The following is a 24799-nucleotide window of genomic DNA, read 5'->3' on the forward strand; positions in this document are numbered from 1 at the left end:
GACGCTACAGGGACCAAACAGAAAATAGCTCTTTTAAAAGAACATGAAGTCATTTATGTACAAAAAGAATCTGCTCTCACCCACTTGCCCACCATGTACACATCTGAAGTTGTGTAAATGTGGCAATAATTTTTTGAAAATATTTCTAAGATCACAAACTATTTTATTGTTATATCTTATTCAATATACAGAGCGTTGTAGTCATTGAATTAAGAATATGGTATGTAAGAAAACAGAATTCAGAGCCTAGAAAATGCCTTTGCAGCCTCTTGACATTGTTACCTCCCAGAGAAAGGTAAGCACACCTTTTGCCTGAGAGAAAAACTCATTTAATAACAGACTGTAATGGTGATGCAGTCTATTGGGACTCGGACTACTCTCTACTGCTCAGGCTTCTGACAGTAGTAAGGCAAAACCAGTATATGCACTTGATACATGGAAATCCATCCCATCTTTAGCACCCGTGGCATCTAGGACCCTGGGGCTGTCATGGAGCTAAGTCATATTTCCTCTCTATTGGAGCTCAGGTTAATCCTGGAGGCAAGCCCAAAAGAATCACTGGTTTGGCCTCCAAAGCACCACCAGCTGGACTCCTAAGGGTCCCTTCAGATGAGCCAATTGGCCTTGTTTACTACAGCTTAGAGAAATCTGAAAGTCTGCCAGAATATTTACTATATTCATTCATGTAGGGAAAACCTGCTCAAGTAAGCTGTTTACCTCTGGTCTTCTCTTGAAATAAAGACCTGGAATTCAGAACATCATATGAAACATATTTGAGCTTCTCCATGGCTCAGTGGTAAAGAATCTGCCTTCCAGTACAGGAGATACAAGTTCGATCCCTGAGTTGAAAGATGTTTTGGAGTAGGAAATTTGGCAACCCACTCTAGTAATACTGACTGGAAAATTCCATGGACAAAAGAGACTGGAGGGCTGCAATTCATTCAGTCTCAAAGAGTCGGACACAACTGAACAACTGAGTGCACACACACATACACACACGAAACGTATTAGAAAGAAAGGCTATCTTAGTACCTACACACACAATGCAAAATATATCATATTCTCCAACCTGATTTACATGTTTGTTCATGTGATGTGAATGATTTTTAGGTATTCTAAGTAATGTTATTCTATATCTGGGTTTTTTTTTCCTTCCCACCACATGCATTTATTTGTGGGGTTCCCCTGCTTAGAAGATAAATTTCACATTTGAACATCATGTCTTTACTCATTTTATGTCTTTCTCTAAACTCTGTTGAAGATACCATGTGATTCTGGAATATGTGCTTCACTTACACTTGTCAGCAGATCATTTCATAAAAGCCTTTTACAGAAGATAATCCAAAGCAGGACTTGATTCTTCAGATCATCAAAAGGTTAAACCTTGGTTTCTTTAGCAACACTTATGCCTACAATACTGTCTCTGAAACCAATGGGGGGAAAAATTATTCTTTTGATGTCCTAATGTGCTAGTGTTAATTGAAACTCTGCACATTAGTCCACTGGGTGCATCTTGATGCGTGTTTAGATTATACTAAGAATGTGACCATTTGTCCAGTCTTACTTGCAGGTCAGAGAAGAGGGTCTACTTTGGCCTTTCAAAAGGTAGGCACTCTCATAGTGACTAGAGTGAGTAAATGATTGTTATAAAGGACATTTTGGAACAGCTATTTGTGGTCTTGATTCACAAATCAGCTGTGTTAGTATATGGTTCAGGAAAGTCTCATGGTCATTCATCTGCCCACCCTCAGTAGCAGGATCTTTATAATAAACTGTGTTTCTCTGCACGTGACCTCTACATATATGTGTGTATGTATATAAGTGTGTGTATATGTGCGTGTGTGTGTCCATGCGTGTGTGTGTGTGTCCAGTTGCTCAGTTGTGTCTGACTCTGCAACCTCACAGACCGTAGCTCACCAGGCTCCTCTGTCCATGGGATTTCCCAGGCAAGAATACTGGAGTGGGGTGCCATTTCCTCTTACAAGGGATCTTCCCCACTGAGGGATCAAACCCATGTCTCCTGCATTGGCAGATGAACTTTTTACCACTGAGCCACTTGGTAGTCATACATACATACATAGGGATGCAAACAACATGTGCCTGACTTGATCCATATGTTAGACATAATCCAACCTCAGTATGACATAATTTCAGGAGCACTTGGATGACATTTTGCTTCAAGCAAAAGTATCATAAGTTCCACCATTGGTATCATAAGTTCCACCATTAGAGACTCATTCCTTTACCGTAAATTTCTTCTGTTATGATACAAATAATCCTGGAATGGTGGTGGTTTAGATGCTAAGTCATGTCCAACTCTTGTGACCCCACAGACTATAGCCCTCCAGATTTCTCTGTCCCTGGGATTCTCCAGGCAAGAATTCAGGAGTGGGTTGCCATTTCCTTCTCCAGGGAATCTTCCCAACCCAAGAATGGAACCCCGGTGTCCTGCACTGCAGGCAGATTCTTTACTGACTGAGCTACAAGGGAAGCCTGGAATGGTGGAAGTATTTAAAGTCTTACCCCAAGTACAATTAAGTTGTCTGATTCTCATACAAGAGTTGGGTTTGATTACTACGAAAGCAGAAAGGATAGATGACCCTGGTTGTCCCAGGGAACCCAAAGTGAAGAGAGCCCAAGCTGTCCTAGCAGGGAGGATAGGGTTACTTCAAGATAGTCTTCACAATTATCCCTAGGGTCAGAATGGCAAACATGTTCAAAACAGAGATGACTTAAGCAGTGAAATTTAAAGAGGCCTTTAGCCTTAGAAACAAGAGAGAAGGAAAAAAGAAATAGAAATATCAATGAACCAAAGAGAGTTACACGTCTCTTTTAAGGAACCTGCCCCATCCCTTTAAACGACTTCTGTGTTTCTCTGATTTATTCTTGTTGGTGAGTCCCCAGGAAGATCTGGTTGCCTTTTAACACTTCAGATTAGGAAAAGGAACTAATCCCTGATTGCCAAACATTTATAAACAAATGACTTTAGAGTTACTTTTCAAAACAAACTTTTATGACAATTATAGATGATCAAGATGGTAAAAGTGAAACCCAACAAGGCAGGGAGAATAACAGGGTAGAACAGAGGCCCTTAGCCACAGGTCCTGGAAGACTGGTTACCAAAGAGAAAACACTGGCTTCCCATGCCTAGATCTGGCTGAAGCTTCACCACAGAATGACAAATCTCGTCATATGCAGGGTTGATGAGAATGAAGGTGATCTCAATGTCTCCTATTATAGCTTAAGGAGTTGGGCAAAATCACTTGATGTATCATATCCTGGCCTCTCAGAATCCTTTTTAAGCTCTAGTGAGAGACAGACCAGAAGGCTTTACATGTAAAATTTGGATAGACCCTGCTGCGTCCAGGAAAAGCTGGCTACTGTGGGTTCATTGTTGTCATGAGGACCATTCTTCTTCCACCAACCTCTTTCATTGCCTCTCCATGTTTTCGTGAGACAAAAGACCCAGCTGAGACTTCAACAAAGGAGAATGCAGGGAAAGGGGAGAGAATACCTTGAGCAAGAATAGCTTGGAAGGAGCCAAAAGTGGAAAAGGAAGTCTAATTCTGTCCTAGTCCAGGGGAAAAAAAGTTTTTTGAGAAATGTAAACAAATCAGGAAATCCTGGCACTTACTCCAGTTCCGATCCAGGGAAAAGCACCGGTCCTTTCCCTAGGACTGGGCTGCTGTTTGTGAATGAAATCCAGACTAAATTATTCATTGAGTCCTGCCAGCCCTGCAGTCTCCAGCTTTCTTTTTGCCTATGGCACGGCTTAAACCTTAAAATAATAATAATAAAAAAAAAAACATATGCATGTTGTTAACTATCCATATTCAAATGGAAATTCAACGCTATCATAAATCTCTCTTTTCTAATGTAAATTCCTTTCCCTAGCATGAAGCTGCAGGAAAGCCATTGTATCTGAGCAATCTAAACTTAAAAGAGAATTTTTGTTAAACCAGTTATGATAGGGGAAACATGTTTTTCACTGAGTCGAAAGATTAAAGTTGGTTGTAAAAAGGGGTGGGGGACTGAGGGAGAATTATTGGTTGCTCAGCTAATGATTAGATACAGAACTTCAAGGACAAATTAAGAGGCACAAAAGAAAGAGTCACGCAGATAAGTGAAAACAGTTGCCGTGATATTGAAGAATAGACTGTTTATCTAATCTCCATTTCCATATTCAGCTCCATCTCAGCAGCCCCCTCCACCCCATTAGCTGCCCCCCAGTGAATTCCAAACTCCACTGAGAGGCACATCTGCAGATCAGAGTACCTCTAGGATCCAGGGTTCTCTTTCTCGCTTCCAGATCCACCCTCTCTCTTTCCTTAGTTGTCTGGGTGCCTCTTTTAATGAGGCTTTGACCGAGAAGAATGTGGGCATGAGATGAAGAGAATGAGTCTCTTTATTTTTTAATTTATTTTTTGGAAACATGCTGTCAACCCTTTGGGTGATTTCAAAAAATTCTTACTAAACACCACGCATCCCTTTTTTTCAGATCGACTCCACTCATTTGCTCTGATTTGTCACCTTTTCCCATCCTGCCACTCCTCTCTCTCCTCTCATGTCCACAAACTGGGCTTGTCATTTCAGAAATTTTTCTCCCTTGTAAACTTGGTCTGGACAGGCAGCAACAAATATATATCCGTTTATTACAGAGCTGTAAGGAACAAGTGTAACGGGCTTCCTTAAGTGATGAAGTCAGTAAGAGCTCACAGACAAGGAACAGATTTCTCTTGGATGGAGGAGCTAGTGAAGCTGAGAAGGACACAGGCCCGGTACCTGCCTCTCCTCCACACCAAGGCCCTGGCCCCCTCACTGTGTGTTTTTGCAGGGGATCCTCCAGAGTGGTGTGGCTGCAGGGTTTCATTCTTCAATGCAAAAGCTTTCTCCATTGACTCCTAGGAACACAGTACAAAGATACACAAAGAAAATAGATCCCTCTGTATAAACACACAGTGGGAACTCTGACCCAAAAGGGCATTCATGCATGACAATAAGTAACACTGTAATTGGAAATAAAAATATTAACAGCAGGAAGAAACGTAACCCATACAGGTTTCCTACTAAGGATTTGAATACACATGCCTGTGGCCAATTTATTACTAATATTTAGAACTGAAATAATATAACTTAGAATCAGCTTAATAAAAATATCAGAGCCAGTCTCTCAGGCAACAAGTGTCAGAGCAGAGTCACATCCCCACAAGGACCAGTTTCTCCCTGATCTCTTATCTGATGATCCATATTCAAGATAGAAAATTAAATGTTCTTTCTGGACTATTCAGAAATTGATGGCACTTATAAAAATGTTCATTAAATCTGAGGCTGTGCAAGGCTTTTGGCATCATGTTATCAGAACCATAAAAATCATCACCTTCTTGTCTGTGGCCAGCCTTGTCTCTCTAGATACTATAATCCAGAGAAAAATTAAGTTGCCGCCGAGTGTCTGTTTCTAGTAAATGTTGTTGTCAAGTCTGTGTGTTGAGAGGATGCTGCTGTCAGATTAGAGAGGCGAAGAACCCAAATCAGGCTGTATGTGTTTGAGGACCTAGAGGGAGAATTTCATGAAGCTATTTCTAGGGCAACTCATTTGATCTGTTAAGAGGATGCTGTGGTATTTTCATCCTTTTCTTCAGCCTGGTTCTCTGGCCTCTGTTACCCAGAAGCGGTGGTCTCTGGAGTGTAGACAGAGAAGGGAAGCAGGTGCTTCAGCTCCCAGCATCTGGTTTAGATGACCACAATGCCAGCACACCTGCAGCCTGCTTTGCAGCCAAGTCTGGCCTCCCATTGTATTCGATCGGACTTTCTGCCTTGAGCAAGAAAAAAAGCATTGTTTATCAGATTTGCCAAAGGATCTCCGGGGAGGTGGAGAGAGACAGGATAAACAAACCTAAAACAAAACGCAAGTGTAAGCAAAGTGCTGGGAGACCTTGATTGTATGTGACTACCCAAGGTAATCTTTCAACCTGACACAAAGTAATTAAAAAAACTGATTGAGAGCGACAAACCTAGTGTTAGCACAGACCAAGAGAGTTTTCTAAAGGTCTTCCCAGGGAACTGATGCTACATAATGTTATCCAAACTCTGGTTCTCAGGCACAGGCAGAAATCAGACCACTTATATTAAGGATCTAATTTGTGCCAGACTTTGCACCATGCGGGTTAAAAGATGAGTGGTTACTTCCCTGTCCTAGAAAAAACTTACAAAGAAGATGATCTTGCTCCTTAGGAACCCAATGTTCCAAATGTTATGGACTTCATAATTCACATTTTGTAATAGTTTTTGCCCTGGGTGAACTGGATTCCTGCAAATCACACCGAAAGCAGTAAATTAGTTTAGCCTTCTCTAACTAAAGTAAGCAAGGCAAGCACAACTCATCTGACAATATATTAACACAACTTCATGACCAATATATTGTGACAACAATAAAATTAGTGAGCATCTTTCCAGAGACTCGGATAGTAGTTTAGAGATATCATATAAAATGTTTTGTTAGTATTAATGAATAATTCTGGAGGCCCTTTTTTCCCTTTCCTTTGTACAGAGCCCCAACTAGTGGAAAACTGGAAAACTGCACTTAAAGAGAGACTAAGACAACCACTGGTCTTCCCACAGGTAAGAGTCCATATGGTCTTACAGATGCTGCTCTTTTGGGGGGGTGGAGATAAGGATAAGGTGTGAAAAGGAAAGAGAGGTGTGAAACTGGTTTAGACTTAGCTTTTCAGGGGGTAAAGGGCAAACTGGTACTGATGAAAACATGTACAATCTCTTAACATTTGAAATGACTCAATGCACTGTATCTATAGCTAACTTGAGAAAGGAAAATATTTCTTGGGTTCGGAACTTATTCTTCTTGAAGACGTCTTTTCAAAAGAAAGGGGAAGATACTCTGTGACACAAAATTGCATACATAGGAGGAAAAAGACCTGGTTTCACAAATAAAATGAGTTACGGTTGTGTCACACTAGTTCAGAAGAGAACAGATAAGAATGTGTCCACACTAGGGTGGGGGATGGGGAGGGGAGAAGAGAGGGTGGAGGCGCAAAGGGAAGGAAAGGATGGGAGTTGAATCTTTGGTGTTGTCGGGTTTTTAGTTTTGTTTGTTACCTCTCCATTTCAAGGAATCTTATTTTTGTGTTGACGTGTAAAGGAGTTTTGGCTCCCTTACCAAAAAGTACTAATAAAATGCAGGCAACCCTGAAAGGTTATAAAAATGTGAGATGAATTCATCAATCAGAGTGTAGTCTGTGCAACAGAGGTTTGTGGACAAGCTTTAGGGATTTCATGGAACTCCCTAACAGGATATGCAACTTCTTTGTGTGTGTGTGTCCATGTGTGTGTGTTCTCTGATTTTATAGCCTTTACTGATTCTCAAAGGGGTCCATAAGCCAAAAGAAGAATAAGGAACATCACTGTTCAGCTATCTGCCCTTCTACAAAAACAGTCATATTTTAATGGATGCCCTTCAGAGTGACCTTAGCCTTCATAAAATTCTGTTCTTAAGAGAGGCCAAACAGAGAGATAGAAATCCTCCAGTATCTCAAGAGCAGACTGCAGCCTTCTTGTTTTTCATGCACTGACTCTTTTACAGAAAGTGACAAGAAGTTTCCTATTGCATTTTGCCCTGGTGTGATGGCAGAGGGTACCTCCTCAAACCTCAATGTGACGTGCGTCCTCGAGCAGGTTCTGAGATGCTTGACGTCTGCTAACCAGCTTATTTCAGTTTGCATTAAGCAACATGGTTTACACATGAAAATCCAAAAGCAGTAGCAACCATTTTTTTCAGTAGATTAAGCAGTGGAAAGTAAGTGGCGGGGGGAGGCGGGGGTGGGGGGCGGGGGAATGTTTCACTTTAGGACTTGGAGACTTACTCAGCATATTGTTATCAAAATTAAGTCAAGAAAGCAGAATTTTTATACCACTTACTTAATGTTTGTGGTGGTTATTAAATAAACTCTCCAGTCCTTGATTTCGTTTGAAAAGGGATTTGCTGAAATAACGACTTATTTGAAGATCATTAAGTCTCCAGAGGTCAAGGATAACAAGGGTAATAACACCAGGGTAATGCTATCTAACTTCTTTTATGGCGTCAGCTTTCCCACGGATTTTATTTAACTAATGACTTAGTTGTGAAGAAAAGTGATTGTATTAATGTGTCTGTCCCAGCCTTCACCTCTCAATCAGACAGTTAATCGTACCAGGGGAGTCTCAGGGATAACTCCAAACACATATCATCTACAAGTAATCCCCTCCCTCATCAAGTGGCACGTGGTCCTAGGTTACTAAGGTTTTCCTTCTGACCTAAGTCATTTCCCTGTTCTTTCCACCTCAGGTAGGCATAGTTGTGTTTCTAAAATTTATGAAAAGCAAGATGAACAGCTCACCTAAAAAATAATGCAAAACTTGCCCACTTTTTCTTTTTCTTTTTTTTTTTTTTGCTTTTATTGCTTCTGAGACTCTAAGAAACTTGCATAATTAATTTAAGTTTTTGTGTCCTTATTGGAACAATTAGGCAGAGGTCTTCAGGAAAAAAGTTTTCAAAAATTGAGGTTTGGTGGTTTTGTTTTTTTTTTTACTTCTTTACCCTCTTACCAAGATCATTTTAAAAGGTTATTTAAAATATTATAACCACAAACTGTTCAACCAGACGAAAATGAAAGTAGGCCACTTAGAGGTTTTTGTCTAAAGCAAAATGTCTGAAGCTAATAATTTAACCATTGGGAGTTCACTGGCTACTAAAAGCAGTTACTTTGAAATTAAGAAGGAAGTATTTTCAATATTACATCTGAATTTGTAATTTTTCTCTCACAGGATATACAGAGTATAGTATTTTCTTTTCCTTCCCCTTAGGACTAAACTGACCTTCCTGCCAGAGCAGTGAAACCCCAGACTTGGACTTGAGCCAGCTGCCTTTCAGCACCAAGTCATTAAGAACTCGTGGAGGTGCTGTTTAAATGTGAATTTTTCCAGGACTGCTTCACCGGACAGATAGGCAATGCTAATTCAGTCAGGGCATGTTGAACACATCCAATTTTAAAATGGAAGAGAAAGGGGAAAGCTTTTAAAACTAGGGATATCAAAGTGAAAGTTAGTAAAAATGAGGCCACTCATATTATGTAGGGGTGTCAAAGAGTCAGACAGCCATACACCTTACAGGGCTTCCTAGATTAAAGCAAATCTGTGAGTCACTTTCAAGAAGGATGAGCAAGGCTGCAAATAAAGAAGTTTTCATGCTTTCTTCAGAAGGCAAGCAGCTCAGAAATAAAAGGAAGGCACTCATATTCCCAGAGTTTTCAAGACTTAGGATATCCTCATGCATTGTCAAGATCTAGTATGAAGACTAGATAATCCAAAGAGAATGACAGTTCACATGCACACAAAAAACACAAGGAAAGAAACAGTGGAGGGCAGGGAAAGAAAGGAAAAAAGAAGAATCTATGCTTCCTTTTGGTTGATAGTCACATTTTAAGATCAAGAGAGGTTAAGACATGCAGGTGAAGATAGCGATGTCAGCTCAGAGAGGGATTTTGGAGGTGAACCATCCCGCTAGAGAGGAGACCAAGCTGCACAAATGCCAGCAAGCCTAGACTTCATCAAACAATATCATCTCCCCACCATTGGAACTTGTGTCGACTGAATATCCAGCCAGAAAAATAAAGCAGCAGCAGCCAGATAATTTACAGGTTTCTCCCTCATCTCCAGAACCGCCTCAACATGTATAAAAGCACAAGTGTCTGAGTACCTACATGTCCACGGTCAGTACTCAAATCACCTGCAATTCTGTTCTCACTGCCACTGATAACCCACATTGATTCCTAGCTGGTTGTGGAGTGCATTTCAAATTGCTATACCTTGTGGTATGTGTTTAGTTTAATCTCATAATACTATTTTAGCACACTCTGGTAGGATCTGGGGACTAAATGAAGGATAATGCTGAAAAAGTGGACTGAGAGGTTTAGTTTACCAGTTAGATGCTCAATACGAAATTAAGGAGACCTTGTAAACATTTTCTTTTTACTGTCTTCTTTAGTTTTAATTAATTTCTTCCTAATTAAATTTATACACTGTTTAAACTTATACACAATTTCAAATAGCTTTCCACTGTGATTTTTCTGATTGATTTCCACCATGACTAAATGTGCTAAGTATTCATTCTTAATTTCTCTTGTGGCAGAAATATGTACCTTGGGAGTATTATTATTTCTTTTTAAATAAAACCAGGGTTGCAATGATGACAATTTTGAAAGAAATTGACTTTTCACATAGTACAAGTTGTCTTAATTCATCTTTTCAATATACTTGGCCCTTGAGACATTGGTGATGGACAGGGAGGCCTGGCATGCTGCAATTCATGGGGTCGCAAAGAGTCAGACACAACTGAGCGACTGAACTGAACTGGACTGAACTGAGACTTCTTAAAAATATGTATCCATACTTATTAGAATTAGTAAGATAATTTATAGTCCTCTCTTGCATCATGTACAAAATCTAGAAAGAAAATAAAAGTTGGCTCTGAAAACAAGTCCCATGACCTGAAGTTGAGTTTTAGCTGGACTTTTTTGTCAATAGGTATCTTTTAGCAAATCAATTCCAGCATACAAAGAAAATATACAATTGGTTTAAATAAGTTATCAACAAAAGTACAAGTATAGAAGGGCAAGTTTCATCTCCAAAAATACATTTATCTTGGGCTTTGTAAGTTTCTGTGTCAAGCCCACAGCAGGTAGAAATAGCAGTCATGTTTTGCTAAAGTCAAAGTTCCCGCTCATGAATGTTTGCCACCTGTCCTGTATCTCTTACACCTATTTTTAAAGGAATATTGCCATTATCATCTGGCCCATGGGCTACATATTTTTTCAATTTAAATGTTTATGATGTAAAATTTTTTTTATAATATCCCTAGGAGGGATACCCAAATGTTAGCATTGGTATCAGTTAAAAAAAAAAAAAGAACCCTTTAAAGGAAAGAGAGAAAAGAAGGAAGAGAAATTATTTCATGTTTATAGCCACATTATTGTCATCATTAAGCAAAGTTACGTTAATAGGAAAAAGAATGGTTTTCATGTGTATCTAGTCACATTTACCTCCAAAAATATGCCAAATCTCCATTTTCAATTTCATGTTATTTATTATTTTGAAGCCATCTAAAACTGCTTCTTACTTGAGGTTTTTGGATTACATATATTAGGCAATGTAATTTGAGTAGTGGGCATTTATTTGTTTAATATAGAATTTTCAGCTATTAGTGATAATTTCTTTCAATTTTCACTAAAACCTATAAAGTTTGATATTTTTCTGTAAACATAGAATTAGGCTCTATGTTGAATGTAATGTGAGGGATTCTTTAAAATGATTTTTTTATTACTGAAGTCTTTCTTATACTTTGAGAGGCATTTAAATATGTATTGGGCTAAATGATTTGATGAAGACCAGTCTCATATTTTTTACAGACTTTTATGTTATAAAGGTGAATAGAGTTCCCAAAGAAAATTAGTAGTCATTAGAAATCTACTCCATATTCCTTCAAATAATATTGAAAAGATATATTATTGTGGGAACTGAGCAAGAGGAACTCTTCTATTCATCTACTTCAATTTCTAGAGTCAGAAAAAAAGTTGTTAATAATATCAATCTCTCATCTGAGTACTGGTAAACCATTGTCAAGTGCGTATGCCAGCAGAGTTTTACAAAGTACCAAAAACTAGGAAGCCTAAAACATCAGAAATGTATCCTCTTGTATTCTGAAAGCTGAAGTCGAGGCATCATCCGTGGCATGTTCTCCCTGGCAGCTCTAAGGCAGGTGCGATCTTTGACATTGCTGGTCTTGCAGCTGCAGTACTGCAGTCACCTGGCCATCTTCTGTCTGGGCATCATCACACTGTCTTCCTTCCATGCTTGTCTCATGTCCAAATTTCCCCCCTTCATAAGGCCACCAGGCATACTAGATTGGGTCCATGCTAATGACCCCATTTTAACTTGATGATATCTGTAAAGACTATTTCCAAATTCATATTCTAAGGTACTAGAAGTTAGGACACGAACATTTCTCTTGCTTATGGCAGTGGTGGAGGGCACAGCTCAGTCCCTAACAACTGACATATTTCAGTCAAACAGCTAGCTTGTTGAGTTTTTGTTTTTGTCTGAGGGAGAGTTTCATCAAGATACAGATAAAAATAGAATCCATTTATAAAGATTATGATGAGAAGAAGAACCCAGAATTTGAAATGTAAAAATTACAAAATTTCCTTTAAAAAGTACATTGTATTAGGTTGAACTATATGAAATTACTGAAATGTTCAACCACTTTTACCTTTACCTTTTAAAAAACGCTGAGTTCATATGTCCCAAATTAATAAATTATTGAATGAAAAGAGATTAAAGAAGTATCCAAAAAAAAGCTGGAGAACAAAGAAAAGATAGGCGAGAAAACTATACAGGAGCTAGACTTAAAGAGCAAATAAAATTTTAAGTGAACAAGTTCCTTGTTAACATTATTATTTTAATTTTTAGAATTTGTTAATAATATATTGATCTACATCTAAAGGCATTTTTATCACAACAGAATTATGCTATCATTTGTTCTTATTCATTTGATTTTTAAATCATCCTATCTACTAAAATATTTTAGACATAAGAAATCATATTTGTTTTTTTAAAAAGAAAAACAGTATTGAACACTACTGCAGATTTGTTTGAAAAGATCCTTGTTAACCACCATTGAGAGGGAGGCGAAATAAATCTTTCATTTAAGGATAAATTCAAAAGTTCAAAATTTCATATTCTTACAAGGAAAATAAATCTTTCAGGTCATATCTCTGTTGCTGAAAGCTAATCTAATATTAAGTAACAAATAATAGGCAAGAAAATAGATTAAAATTTTATATAACTTTATTCTAAAAACTCATCATTTGTAAAAATATTATATCCTAATCCTCACAGGAGTGTCCATGGATAGATACAGATGTATTTTTACTTTTTCTCAGCTTGAATTTTGCAGCAGGAATGCATCCAATACTTTTATATCCAATATACCTGGTAAAGAAATGGGACCTGCTTAAATAAACATTGTAATCATTTTCCCACAGAAGCAAGCTATGTGTTTACATATGAATAAAGAAAAGGTTTTCAGGAACAAATAAATGGCTTTTATATTTTTAGACATGCTAACAATAGCAGATGGAGAAGGAAATGGCAACCCACTTCAGTATTCTTGCCTAGGAAATCCCACAGACAGAGGAGCCTGGCGGGCTACAGTCCATGGGGTCGCAAAACAGCCCAACATGACTTAGTGACTAAACAACAATAGGCAAAAGTTCCACACCCTTGATTTCTGAGAGAGTACTAGAAAGTGCTTTAATTCAAGGACTTGGTACTGAATCAATATAAGTACCACACTCTCACAGGTATCATTAAACCTTTGGATTTGAACAATATCTGAACTTTCAATGCCATTATAATGCTATCATCATAACAATTATTATTCCTTTAGTTAACAGAGACAAAAGCCCAACTCAAAAGCACTAAACTAAACTAGGGGATTTAGTGCCTTATGTCATTAAACCATCCAGAAAGACTCAATTCAGGACTCAAACTATGTTACCAGGAACCAGTTTTTCATTCCCCAGTAAATCCATGTCTCAGTTTTGGCTCCCTTCTTTAGGTCACAAATGGCTGCAAATTACTGATAGCAGGTTCCAGGACTATATTCTTCTGGGTTTAAATCTGTCTAAAGAAGCCAACATATTTGTCCCAGCATTCCTAGCAAAACTCCAAAATGTTCTCTACCTGGTCCATTTTAGAGCATAGGTTCACCCCGAAACAATAGTCATTGGAATAAACTTTAAATATATGAATAACATGTAAAGGAATTTTAAATTTTTAAAAGGAATTAATTTTAAATCTGGCTAATCCCATGGACAGAGGAGCCTGGCAGGCTACAGTCCATGGGGTCACAAAGAATTGAACATGATTTAGCAACAAAACCACCACCACCAATATGCTCTACTTTTAGGACCCTACCACACAACTGAGAGAGAAGTATTCTAAACCAAAAAGACTATGCGTTGCCAGAAGAACCAAATGCAGTGTGGTGAGGTAAGCTTAGACTATTGATTTATTTGAGCTATTAATCAAATATGTTGAAATTATAAGACTACCTATCAGAAAGAGAAATTGTGTTCAAATCAGTTCAATTCTTTTCACCTAGATAATATTTTGACTTTGCTTTTGATTGTGAAGATGGTTAAAAAAAATCAGTCAAAATTGAAGTGGGCTATTTTGGAAATCCTAAAGATTACATTCTCAAACTATGTTGGAGCTGTTGCATAGGCATAGTTCTGTCATATCCAAGATACCATTTGAATGCCTAATGTACACAGCCTTCCAGCACCTTTGGACTACATGGGAAGAGGTTTCTAACATAGCCAGGGCCTGAGGAGAACCCATAAATGAGGCTATTGATGCAAAGCTATATGGATTAAGTTCAACACCTTGAATTACATGGGAAATGAACAGGAGCTGGGGGGCCGCTAAGGGAACACAGGTGTGGCACGTCCAGGGGCGCCCACATTCTTAAGTCAACAGGCAGCCATATTCTATTCAAGCTGCGTTCCCCGGGTGGTCCAGCTAACAAAGCTTCCTGTCATAAAGTTATCGCTCAGTATAAGGCAAGTGTATTGTGAATGCCAGGTTCAAAACAGCTCATTGAAAACTTCTTGGTTAAGTAATTAAAGCAGGCTGAGCTTTGGGAAATCCTCCAAGAGGGAGCTCATTTTGAGAACAGCTTTCCAATTCACATGTTTCATAAGCCAAGGGTAAGCTGAGTTCACATGAATAACACACACACACACACACACACACACACTCCACAAATTGTGGGATTAAAATGTAGAGTTGAGGTCAGGGCTAGACCACAGCAGAAGTGAACTGGTTTAAAGAAAACTAGATATTTTGTCTCCAAAACCATCTGTTTACTGGATTGCTATGCTCGATTGCTACTACTTGTATCTTCAGATTCCAATCTATATCAGAAAGATTGCAGGTGAAGTTGCCTGCCTATCAGCCACGCAGCTCACCTTTTTTCTTCTTTGGGTAAAAACCAACTAATAAGTTATATATGCTTCACATGCATAAAAGGCAAACAGAATTTTATCTTCTTCCAGTCTGGAAAAACAAAACAAAACAAAATATAGTTATTGCTCCTAGAGATCATTAAAAATGCTATGGAGAAACATCCACCATCTATCCTGAAGACAATCTTTTGCCTCAGGCAAGGTGATCTGAAAGGATACTTTTTTAGTCTCTTCCAATTTTATCTTTCAGTGTGTATGTCAAGCGTGTGGTACATGTTTTCTTTCTTCAGTCTGTAGAAATTGCCACTGTGCACTTGTATCTGTCTCCTGTGATTCTGCTGTAACAAAGTACCACAAATTTATTCTTTCAAAGTTCTGGAGGCCAGAAGTTGAAAATAATTTTACTAGGCTAAAGTCAAGGTGTTGGAAGGGTTGATATCTTCTAGAGGCTCTGAAGGATAAATCTGTTTCCTTGCCTTTTTCAGCTTCTCCGGCACCACCTGCCTCCATCTGTAAAGCACATCTCTCTTCTCCAGGCTTCCATTATCACATCCTCTTCCCTTCTTGCTCTGACTTCTCTTGTCTCTGATCCCCCTTGTAAGGACTGTTATGATTACAGTGGACCTACCTGCACGACCCAGGATTATCGCCCAAGTCAAGACCCTTAATCCTATCTGCAAAGTTCCTTTTAGACATATTTGGAATTCCATTCCTCACCCTACCATAGTACTTCTTCAAAAAATTGTGTTGATGTTATTCTATGACATTATTCTGTGTTTGCAATTTTTCAAAAACCTGTGTGTGCTAAATACTGCTAGCAACTATACTATCTTCAAAATAGTGTATGCCCTTGAGGAACTTTAATCAAGTTGGGAGAAAATATTCATCAACCTGTTAGACAAGTTTTAAATAATAAATAGTGTGATACCCAATGTTATCAAGCCCTCACTATGTGTCTATAGTGGGGATTTGATATTCAGGAACTATATCAGGTGCTAGGATGAAAAGATGAATAAGTTATGATCCTTACCCTGATTGAACAGGGGTCCAGAGTAGAGAGAGAACATATAGGAGAAAAATTTATGTTTATAAATACTATAGTTTCACACACAGAAATTATAGACTGGCATGGTCCAAAAATCTGGATTCTCCAATATCTTGGCAAAAAATTAGTTATATATCCTTGGGAAGCTCAGGTTGCTTCTCTAATTGCTATGAGTTTTAGAAGTTTGCTAATTTTACTAGTCTCTGAGTTTTCTGAATATCTTTCAGAATCTTAATGAAAAACCGTTGTCACTACCAGACTTGATGGAAAATACAGCCCAAGAAATGAAAGGATTGAAGACTATTCCAAAAAATAATAATTAAAAAAAAGGAAGACGATGAGAACTGTTATAGAGAGTGGGATAGTAAAGAAGGATGAATTCATAAAGATTGAGCTACTATGGGAAGAATTGCCTGTCCACCTAGGATAGGACTTCCCTTTTTAGAATGACCAGCACATGTCCAGTTTGGCTTTGCTTGGATGCTGTCATAATCCATGGTGTAAGACTTAATCTTTATTAATTCAGCACCCCCAGTTGTTAAGCTAACTAAAGAACATAAGAAGCCAGTTGCTCCCTGGAGGTAAAAGTTAACTCCTGCCTAACAACCTGGGACTTTCTGACACTAGGTACAAAGCTGTCTAGCTAAAACCTACATATGCCAGAACACTGATAAGAAAAAAAAATCATTTCAATTTATATACTTGAATTTCTTTAAAAAATAATCTCTCAGGAGGGCTGTGGGCAAATATATCTTGACCTATTCTGATGTGACAAGCTTCTGCTTGGTGTTTCCAGTGCTTATTGTACAATTTGATATTTTTTAAATTTTCTAATAGCCCAAATTTAAGATGTCCCTGAGCCCTGAAATAGGATTAGGGGTGAATATCAGTGAATGGCCCTTAAACGTAAAAATAGAAAATCCTTTCTCACAAACAGCCTGAGGTGAAAACCTGTTGGCTGCCACTGCTGGAGAGTTGTGGCTAGCCCTTTTGAGTCTTGCTTTCTGAGTCTGAAAAGCTACTATTGTTGGTCGGTAGTATTAATGTGCTTCAGGAGGAAAATAAACAGCTTTCTACTGAAATGTTGATATTTATTGAAAAGGTGGAGTGGCCTTCTTCTCAGCCCCTAGAGTGAAAAAGGAGAAAAAAATGACACATTGGAAGGAAATGATATAACTTGTAAAAGGTGTTTTCAGGAAGTTTCTGAGGTGGCCAACAGACTTGGTATGTCAGCTTACAATTTTTTTTTCATCCCAGTGGTAGAAATTAAGAAAGTACAAATTTTACTGGAAAAATAAATAAAAGTTTAATTGTAATGGCTGACCTGGGGAACGTGTCTTTTTCCATTCCTCTCCTGAGAACAAACTGCTAGGCATTAGGTGAGATATAGACACAGAGCAGCCCAGTTTCCAGCGTAAAGAGAGGCAGAATAAGCACACATAACAATTTGTTGGTTTCTTATAACGCCTGTTGCAAACCTGGAATCGACGATCCTTAAACACAAGGCTATTTTCTGTTGTCGCACAGTTGAGGTCTGTTTAAAAACAGCCTTGGAGTACGATAAATCCCCCCTGCTTTCCCTAATGATTTATTCTCCTTTATGTTCTTTATAAGAAACGTTACACCATTTGAACCCATGACATGAAACTGTTGAAGAGATTTTTTTCACTTCACAGGTTAATTCATGAAAGTGTGGGTCTAATTGTTGCATTTGGCAAGTGGAAATACAACATTTGGACAGCTACTCATTTCCTTTCTCAACAGCAGGTTAAAGCGCATTGAGATTTTGTAACCCCACGTTTCATTTCATGAGGTTTACACCCTGTTCCTAGAGCAATCAACAGCCTGTGACTGATGGTGATGCCAATTAATTCGAGTAATCTTTTCCCATGAGCTCATGGAAAGTATCATTACTGTGCATAATATTTAAATTTACACTCTGGACTTTTTTCCTTCATTTCTTTCATTGATAATATCTTAAGGTATTTCTAAGGCTAATCACATACAAATGGGACTTCCCCTTGCTAACCTTAGATGGTTAGTAAAATTGACATTGTCCTGCTTATATACACTAAAAAGATAATCAATTTCACTATTCTTATGCATGTGAAGTTGCTCAGTCATGTCCGACTCTTTGTGACCCCGTGAACTGTAGCCTGCCAGGCTCCTCTGTCCATGGGATTCTCCAGGCAAGAATACAGGAGTGGGTTGCCATTTCCTTCTCCAGGGGATCTTCCCAACCCAGGGATTGAACCCAGGTCTCCCACAATAGAGGCAGACGCTTTAACCTCTGAGCAACCAGAGAAGCCCTTCTTATGCATATTCTACTTCAAAACTACTACAGCCACAAAAATGTTTTAAAGGGCCACTTTTAGTTATCCTGGATTCCAAAGATCTGTATACATCAACAAATATTTATTGTTCTAAAGTGCAATGAGGCATTTTTCAAGTTTATAATAATCTTTACCATTTGTAAAGCGCTTCTGTATCCATTATGTCATTTGATACCAACAACTACCCTGAAAATTGGAAAGGGAAAGTATGATTATCCCCATTTTATCAGTGGAAAAGGATAGAGGTTAAATGTCTTTTTCAGGGTTGAACAACTTAGGAGTAGCAGAACCAGATCTTCAACACAAATCTGGCTCCCAGGTCAGAGTCCTCCTACTCCACCAGGGTTCTTCAAATTGGGTCCTAAGGAGCCTCCTCTGTGGCTCCTAAAAAAGCAGCATTGCAGAAGAGCAAAACAGAAATGCCAAACCTCATACAGATTCCCTCAGAAAAAAACAAAAGCCCTGCTCTTTTTTTCTGTTTTATGTGTTGAGAAACTGGATACATTTCTATTTGAACAAGATTGATAGGGGGAAAAAAAAGGAAAACCACTATAGTTACCCTACACACAACATTGCCTTAAAATGGTTAGACAACATTGGTGTGGTGATAATGTTAGTTCACTATTTTTTTCCAGTACTAATAACTGATTTAATCAATTTGAGAAGAAGAAAGGCCAATTATAGCAAACAAAAATATCATTATCATCTTTAAAGCATTAAGAACCAGGTTGTCTGTTAATACCATAGTAGATAATTTTTAAAAAATTCTATGTGGACCTTCCAGATACCTGTCAATTAATAATAGCAAAATGGTGATTTGAGTGAACACGGAAATCTGGAGGTAGACATGAGTGGCTGGATAAAGGCAAGGAGGACTACATGTACCTCCACATTTGTCTTTGTTTAGGGTACCATACTGGCCACTGATCACCCAGGCCAGTGCTGTTCCTCTTTAACAGGCTGGATTCTAAAGACTTGTGAATAGTTTGCGTCTCTTTCCATAAGAGAGATGTGTCGTGATGCATATTCAGTCAGCTGACAGATGAGATTTAAGAGATGATACATCCATGGGGGCCTCTCCAGGCATGAAGGAGAAGGAATTTGAGAGTGGGGCTGCTGCTGATAGCTCTGCCTCTCTCTCTCATCTCTCACTCCCCTCACCCCTCCCAACACAAACACAGAGAAAAGCTCTCTTTAGAAGGAGAAAACAGAACTTGAGCAGAGAAAGCAGAGACAGCCTAGGTTGACAGCCTCCTCTCCCTAGTTGCCATTGCCAATGTTCCCCAAACAGCTCTGGATTCTGCAGACCTTCCCATTCTTTCCTGATTCTTCCAATAAAAACCTTCTCTTAGTCCAAGCTAGATGAAGTTGTTTTTCATCACCTGTGCTTGAAAAAACAAACAAACAAACAAAATCTGTCCAGAGTGATGGAAAGAGCAAAGACCTGAGAAGCAAACAGCTCTGAACTTGAATCATGATGATTCCAGCCATACAGATGTAGGCATTATTTAATTTCTCAAAGCTTCTGGTTCTTCCAATGTTACACGGTAGCACTGATAATACCTCTGTCACAGAATCATAGAGATGACTCAATGAAATTATGTGTGCAAAAGTGTCTAGCCACTTTTTCCTAATGCTGTCTTCAATGGTTAGGAATATTTCCAAGCCCCCCGTGTATTAGTCATTCATTCAACACGTATTTGTTAGTCAAGCACCAACTGTGCCCTAGTATACCTAGTATCAAGGTAAGAAAGAAACTAGAAAAAAAAAATAGTCTTTGACCTCAAGAAGTTTGTGGTTCAGTTATAGAAACATATAAATTATGCGGTGAATTGATGTCACAAAAGTTTTTGGCATAAACATGAATCAGCTCCACATAAGGGAGCGACCAGGGAGGGGTGCAATGTGTCAGGGAAGTTTCTTAGGGGGAAGTAGAATCTGAGCCAAGGGCTGATGAAACAGATTGCCAGAGACATTCTTTTAAAATGAAATGATCTTCCTTATCTGTCAAAATTTTAGGTTCTTGATCCTTTTGAGTGAAAATTTAATCAAAGGGTGATCTTAAATTGTGTTTGACGACAGTCCCCAGGGAGTTAGTTATTTGACCATGCAAGGAAAATTGAATTCATACCCAAGCACTTATATGGTTTTTATTTTCTGTTCTAAATTTCTCCACAGTTCCTTACTTTCTAAAAATATCTTGCCTAGGTTAAATAAAAACATTTGTCTCAGGGAAATACAAACAAGAGTGTTGTTTAGAAGACTACAAGGAGAAGCTGTATTTTTATTTCATCTCTGTGATAATAGTAATTTTTAAAGGGTAAATATGTACTAAGTACAAAATATTTTTTTCAGATTTCCTCTAACAGCACTTGGGCACAACTTTTCTTGCTATTGGTTCTATCAGATGATTTATTATTGTTGATACAGTGAAATCTTTTTTTATACTTATAAGGTTTAAGTATACAATCTTATAATGTGACCTCTGTATACACCAAAAACTGATAACCCCTAAAAGTCTAGTTATGATCCATCGTCACACAATTGAACCCCTTCACTCCTTTTGCCTGGCCCCCAGTGCCTTTCCCTCTGGTAACCAACCATCTGTGGTCTGTATCTGAGTTTGCTTTTGTTTTGTTTTTCTTAATTACACTTATGGGTAAAGTCATTTGATGTTTATCTTTTTCCTTCTGACATTTCATTTAGCATAATTCCTTCCAGGTCTATCCATACTGTCTCATATGACAAAATTTCATTCTTTTTACGGCTGAGTAGTATTTCTTTTTTATACTGTTCATGGAGTTCTCGTGTTAAGAATATTGGAGTGGTCTGCCATTTCCTCCTCCAGTGGACCATGTTTTGTCAGCACTCTGCACCATGACCTGTCCGTCTTGGGTGAACTTTCATGGCGTGGCTCATAGCTTCATTGAGTTATCCAAGCCCCTTTGCCACAACAAGGTTGTGAGCCATTTGTCTGTATCAGCTCAGTTCAGTTCAGTCGCTCAGTCATGTCCGACTCTTTGAGACCCCATGAATTGCAGCACGCCAGGCCTCCCTGTCCATCACCATCTCTCGGAGTTCACTCAGACTCACGTCCATCGAGTCCGTGATGCCATCCAGCCATCTCATCCTCGGTCGTCCCCTTCTCCTCCTGCCCCCAATCCCTCCCAGCATCAGAATCTTTTCCAATGAGTCAGCTCTTCTCATGAGGTGGCCAAAGTACTGGAGCTTCAGCTTCAGCACCATTCCTTCCAAAGAAATCCCAGGGTTGATCTCCTTCAGAATGGACTGGTTATAGATCACATCTTTTTTATTCTTTCATCCATCAGTGGCCACTTAGCTTGTTTCCATGTCGTGGCTATTATAAATAATTCCTCGGTAAACATATAGGTGCATATATATTTTCAAATTAGTGTTTTTATTTTCTTCAGATAATACCCAGAAGTGGAATAGTTGGATTATAAGGTAGTTCTATTAATGTTTTGAGGCATCACCATACCATTTTTCCATCATAGTTGCACCAGTTTACAATCCCACAAACTGTATGAGGGTTTCCCTTTTCTCCACATCCTCACCAGAATTTATTTCTTGTCCTTTTGATAATAGTCATTCTAACAGGTGTGAAGTGATAATTCAATGGTTTTGATTTGCATCTTCCTAATAATTAGTAATGTTGACCATCTTTTCACGTGTCTGTTGGCCATTTGCAGTCTTCTTTGGAAATATGGCTATTCAGACACTCTGTCCATTTTCTAATCAGGTTGTTTCATTGTTGTTGTTGAGTTGTATGAGTTCTTTATATTTTTTTTATATTAACCCATTATCAAATATGTATGTGCTCAATCTCTCAGTCATGTCCAACTCTTTGTGACCCTATGGACTGTAGCTTGCTAGGCTCCTCTGCTCATGGAATTTTCCAGGCAAGAATGCTGAGTGGGTTGCCATTTCCTTCTCTAGGAGATCTTCCCAACCAAGGGATCAAACCCACATCTCTTATATCTCCTGTATTGGCAGGCAGATTCTTTACCAGTGCACCACCTGGAAGCCCTTATCAAATATGATATGATTGGCAAGTATATTCTCCCACTCAGCAAGTTGCTCTTTTTATTTGTATGATGGTTTCCTTTGCTATGGGAAGTTTTTCAGTTTAGTCTAGTCCCATTTGTTTATTTTTGCTTTTGTTTTCCTTGCCTTTGAAGTCAGATCAACAAAAAGACCAATGTCGATAAGGTTATAACCAATGTTTTCTTCTAGAAATTTTATAGTTTCAGGTCTTATATTCAAGTCCTTAATCCATTCTGAGTTACTTTTTTTGTATATGGTGTAATATAATGGTCTAGTTTCATTCTTTGGAATGTGGCTGTCCTGTTTTCCCAGCACCATTTACTGAAAAGATTGTTCTTTCTCCATTGTAGTTCTTTGCACATTTGTCATAAATTAATTGTCCATATGCGTGTGTTTATTTCTGGACTTTTGATTCTGTTCCAGTTGATCTGTCTGTCTTTCTTCCAGTATCATACTGTTTTGATTACTATAACTTTGTAGTTTGAAATCAAACAGCATAATATCTCCACCTGTGTCCTCCTCTCTCAGACTGTTTTTTGACCATTCAAGATATTTTGTGGTTCTATACAGACTTTAGAATTATTTGTTCTAGTTCTATGAAATATGCTATTGGAATTGTGATAATGATTGTACTGAATCTGTAGTTTCGTGTAGTATGAACATTTTAACAATAATTCTTCCAATCTGTAAATCTGATATATCTTTCCATTTATGTCTTCTTCAATTGCTTTCATTAATGTCTCATAGTTTTCAATGTACGGGTCTTTCACTTATTTGGTTAAATTTATTACTAATTATTTTATTCTTTTAAATGCAATTTTAAACAGGATTGTTTTAATTTTTCTTTCAGATAGTTCTTTTTAAAAATTTTTAAATAATTTTATTTAATTTTTTGGTCTGTGCCGGGTCTTTGCTGCTGCCCGGGCTTTTCTCTAGTTGCAGCACATGAGGGCTACTCTCTAGCTGTGGTATGCAGGCTTTTCGTTGCAGTGGCTTCTATTGTTGCTAAGCATAGACTCTAGGCTGGAAACTCAGTGGTTGTGATTCACAGGCTTTAGAGCACAGGTTGTATAAGTGTGGCATACAGACTTAATTGTTCAACGGCATGTGGGATCTTCCCAGACCAGGGATCAAACCTGTGTCTCCTGCATTGGCAGGCAAATTCTTTACCAGTGAGCCAGCAACCAGGGAAATCCTCTGATAATTCTTTATTTGTGTATAGAAATGCCACAAATTTCTGTAATTTGGGCTTGTATCCTGCAGATTTGCTAAATTTATTTATTAGCTCTGACAGGGTTTTGATAGAAATCTCAGGGTTTCCTAAACCCTAAGGCACAGTTTTTATGCATGCATGTGAGGTGGGGGTATTTTTGTGTGGATACTCCCAGAGTCCCTTCTAATCTGGTTCAAAAAAAAGGAAGTAATGTCAGCTGCACATAAAGCAATTTTATCTAAAGAAATAATACCATGTGATCAATATGCATAAACACTTTCTTAAGAAGCACAATTAAACTTATAAGAACTTTTTTAGCACGTTATTCTACATGAAACTCACATATTTGCTAGAAAAAGAAGTTAGATTAAAAGTATGGCTTCAGTGTCAAGTGAACTCTGGGTAACCTCTGAGCCTCAGTTTCCTCATCTGTGAAAACGAGGTAATAGTAGATGTCTCATAGAATTCAGTAAGTATGAAGTAAAAGAATGTGAGTAAAGATTTAGAATAATTCTTGGTACGAGGAGCTAAAGTGCCTCTTGATGAAAGTGAAAGAGGAAAGTGAAAAAGTTGGCTTAAAGCTCAACATTCAGAAAACGAAGATCATGGCATCCGGTCCCATCACTTCACGGGAAATAGATGGGGAAACAGTGGAAACAGTGTCAGACTTTATTTTGGGGGGCTCCAAAATCACTGCAGATGGTGACTGCAGCCATGAAATTAGAAGACCCTTCCGCCTTGGAAGGAAAGTTATGACCAACCTAGATAGCATATTCAAAACAGAGACATTACTTTGCCGACTAAGGTCTGTCTAGTCAAGGCTATGGTTTTTCCTGTGGTCATGTATGGATGTAAGAGTTGGACTGTGAAGAAAGCTGAGCGCTAAAGAATTGATGCTTTGGAACTGTGGTGTTGGAGAAGACTCTTGAGAGTCCCTTGGACTGCAAGGAGATCCAACCAGTCCATTCTGAAGGAGATCAGCCCTGGCATTTCTTTGGAAGGAATGATGCTAAAGCTGAAACTCCAGTACTGGGGCCACCTCATGCAAAGAGTTGACTCATTGGAAAAG

The 24799-nt window shown here is 38.4% G+C and overlaps 1 long non-coding RNA gene across 2 annotated transcripts in view; it reads left to right on the forward strand.

The window, feature by feature from the left end:
• Window positions 1–24799, forward strand: part of LOC138444792 (uncharacterized) — a 260276-nt gene that overhangs the window by 223155 nt on the left and 12322 nt on the right. For both annotated transcript variants that reach the window (XR_011258590.1, XR_011258589.1), the window contains exon 3: window positions 6548–6618. This is a non-coding gene — a long non-coding RNA (uncharacterized lncRNA). The remainder of the gene's footprint in view (window positions 1–6547; window positions 6619–24799) is intronic.

Source organism: Ovis canadensis, chromosome 8 (assembly GCF_042477335.2).
Source record: "Ovis canadensis isolate MfBH-ARS-UI-01 breed Bighorn chromosome 8, ARS-UI_OviCan_v2, whole genome shotgun sequence".
Taxonomy (NCBI): domain Eukaryota; kingdom Metazoa; phylum Chordata; class Mammalia; order Artiodactyla; family Bovidae; genus Ovis; species Ovis canadensis.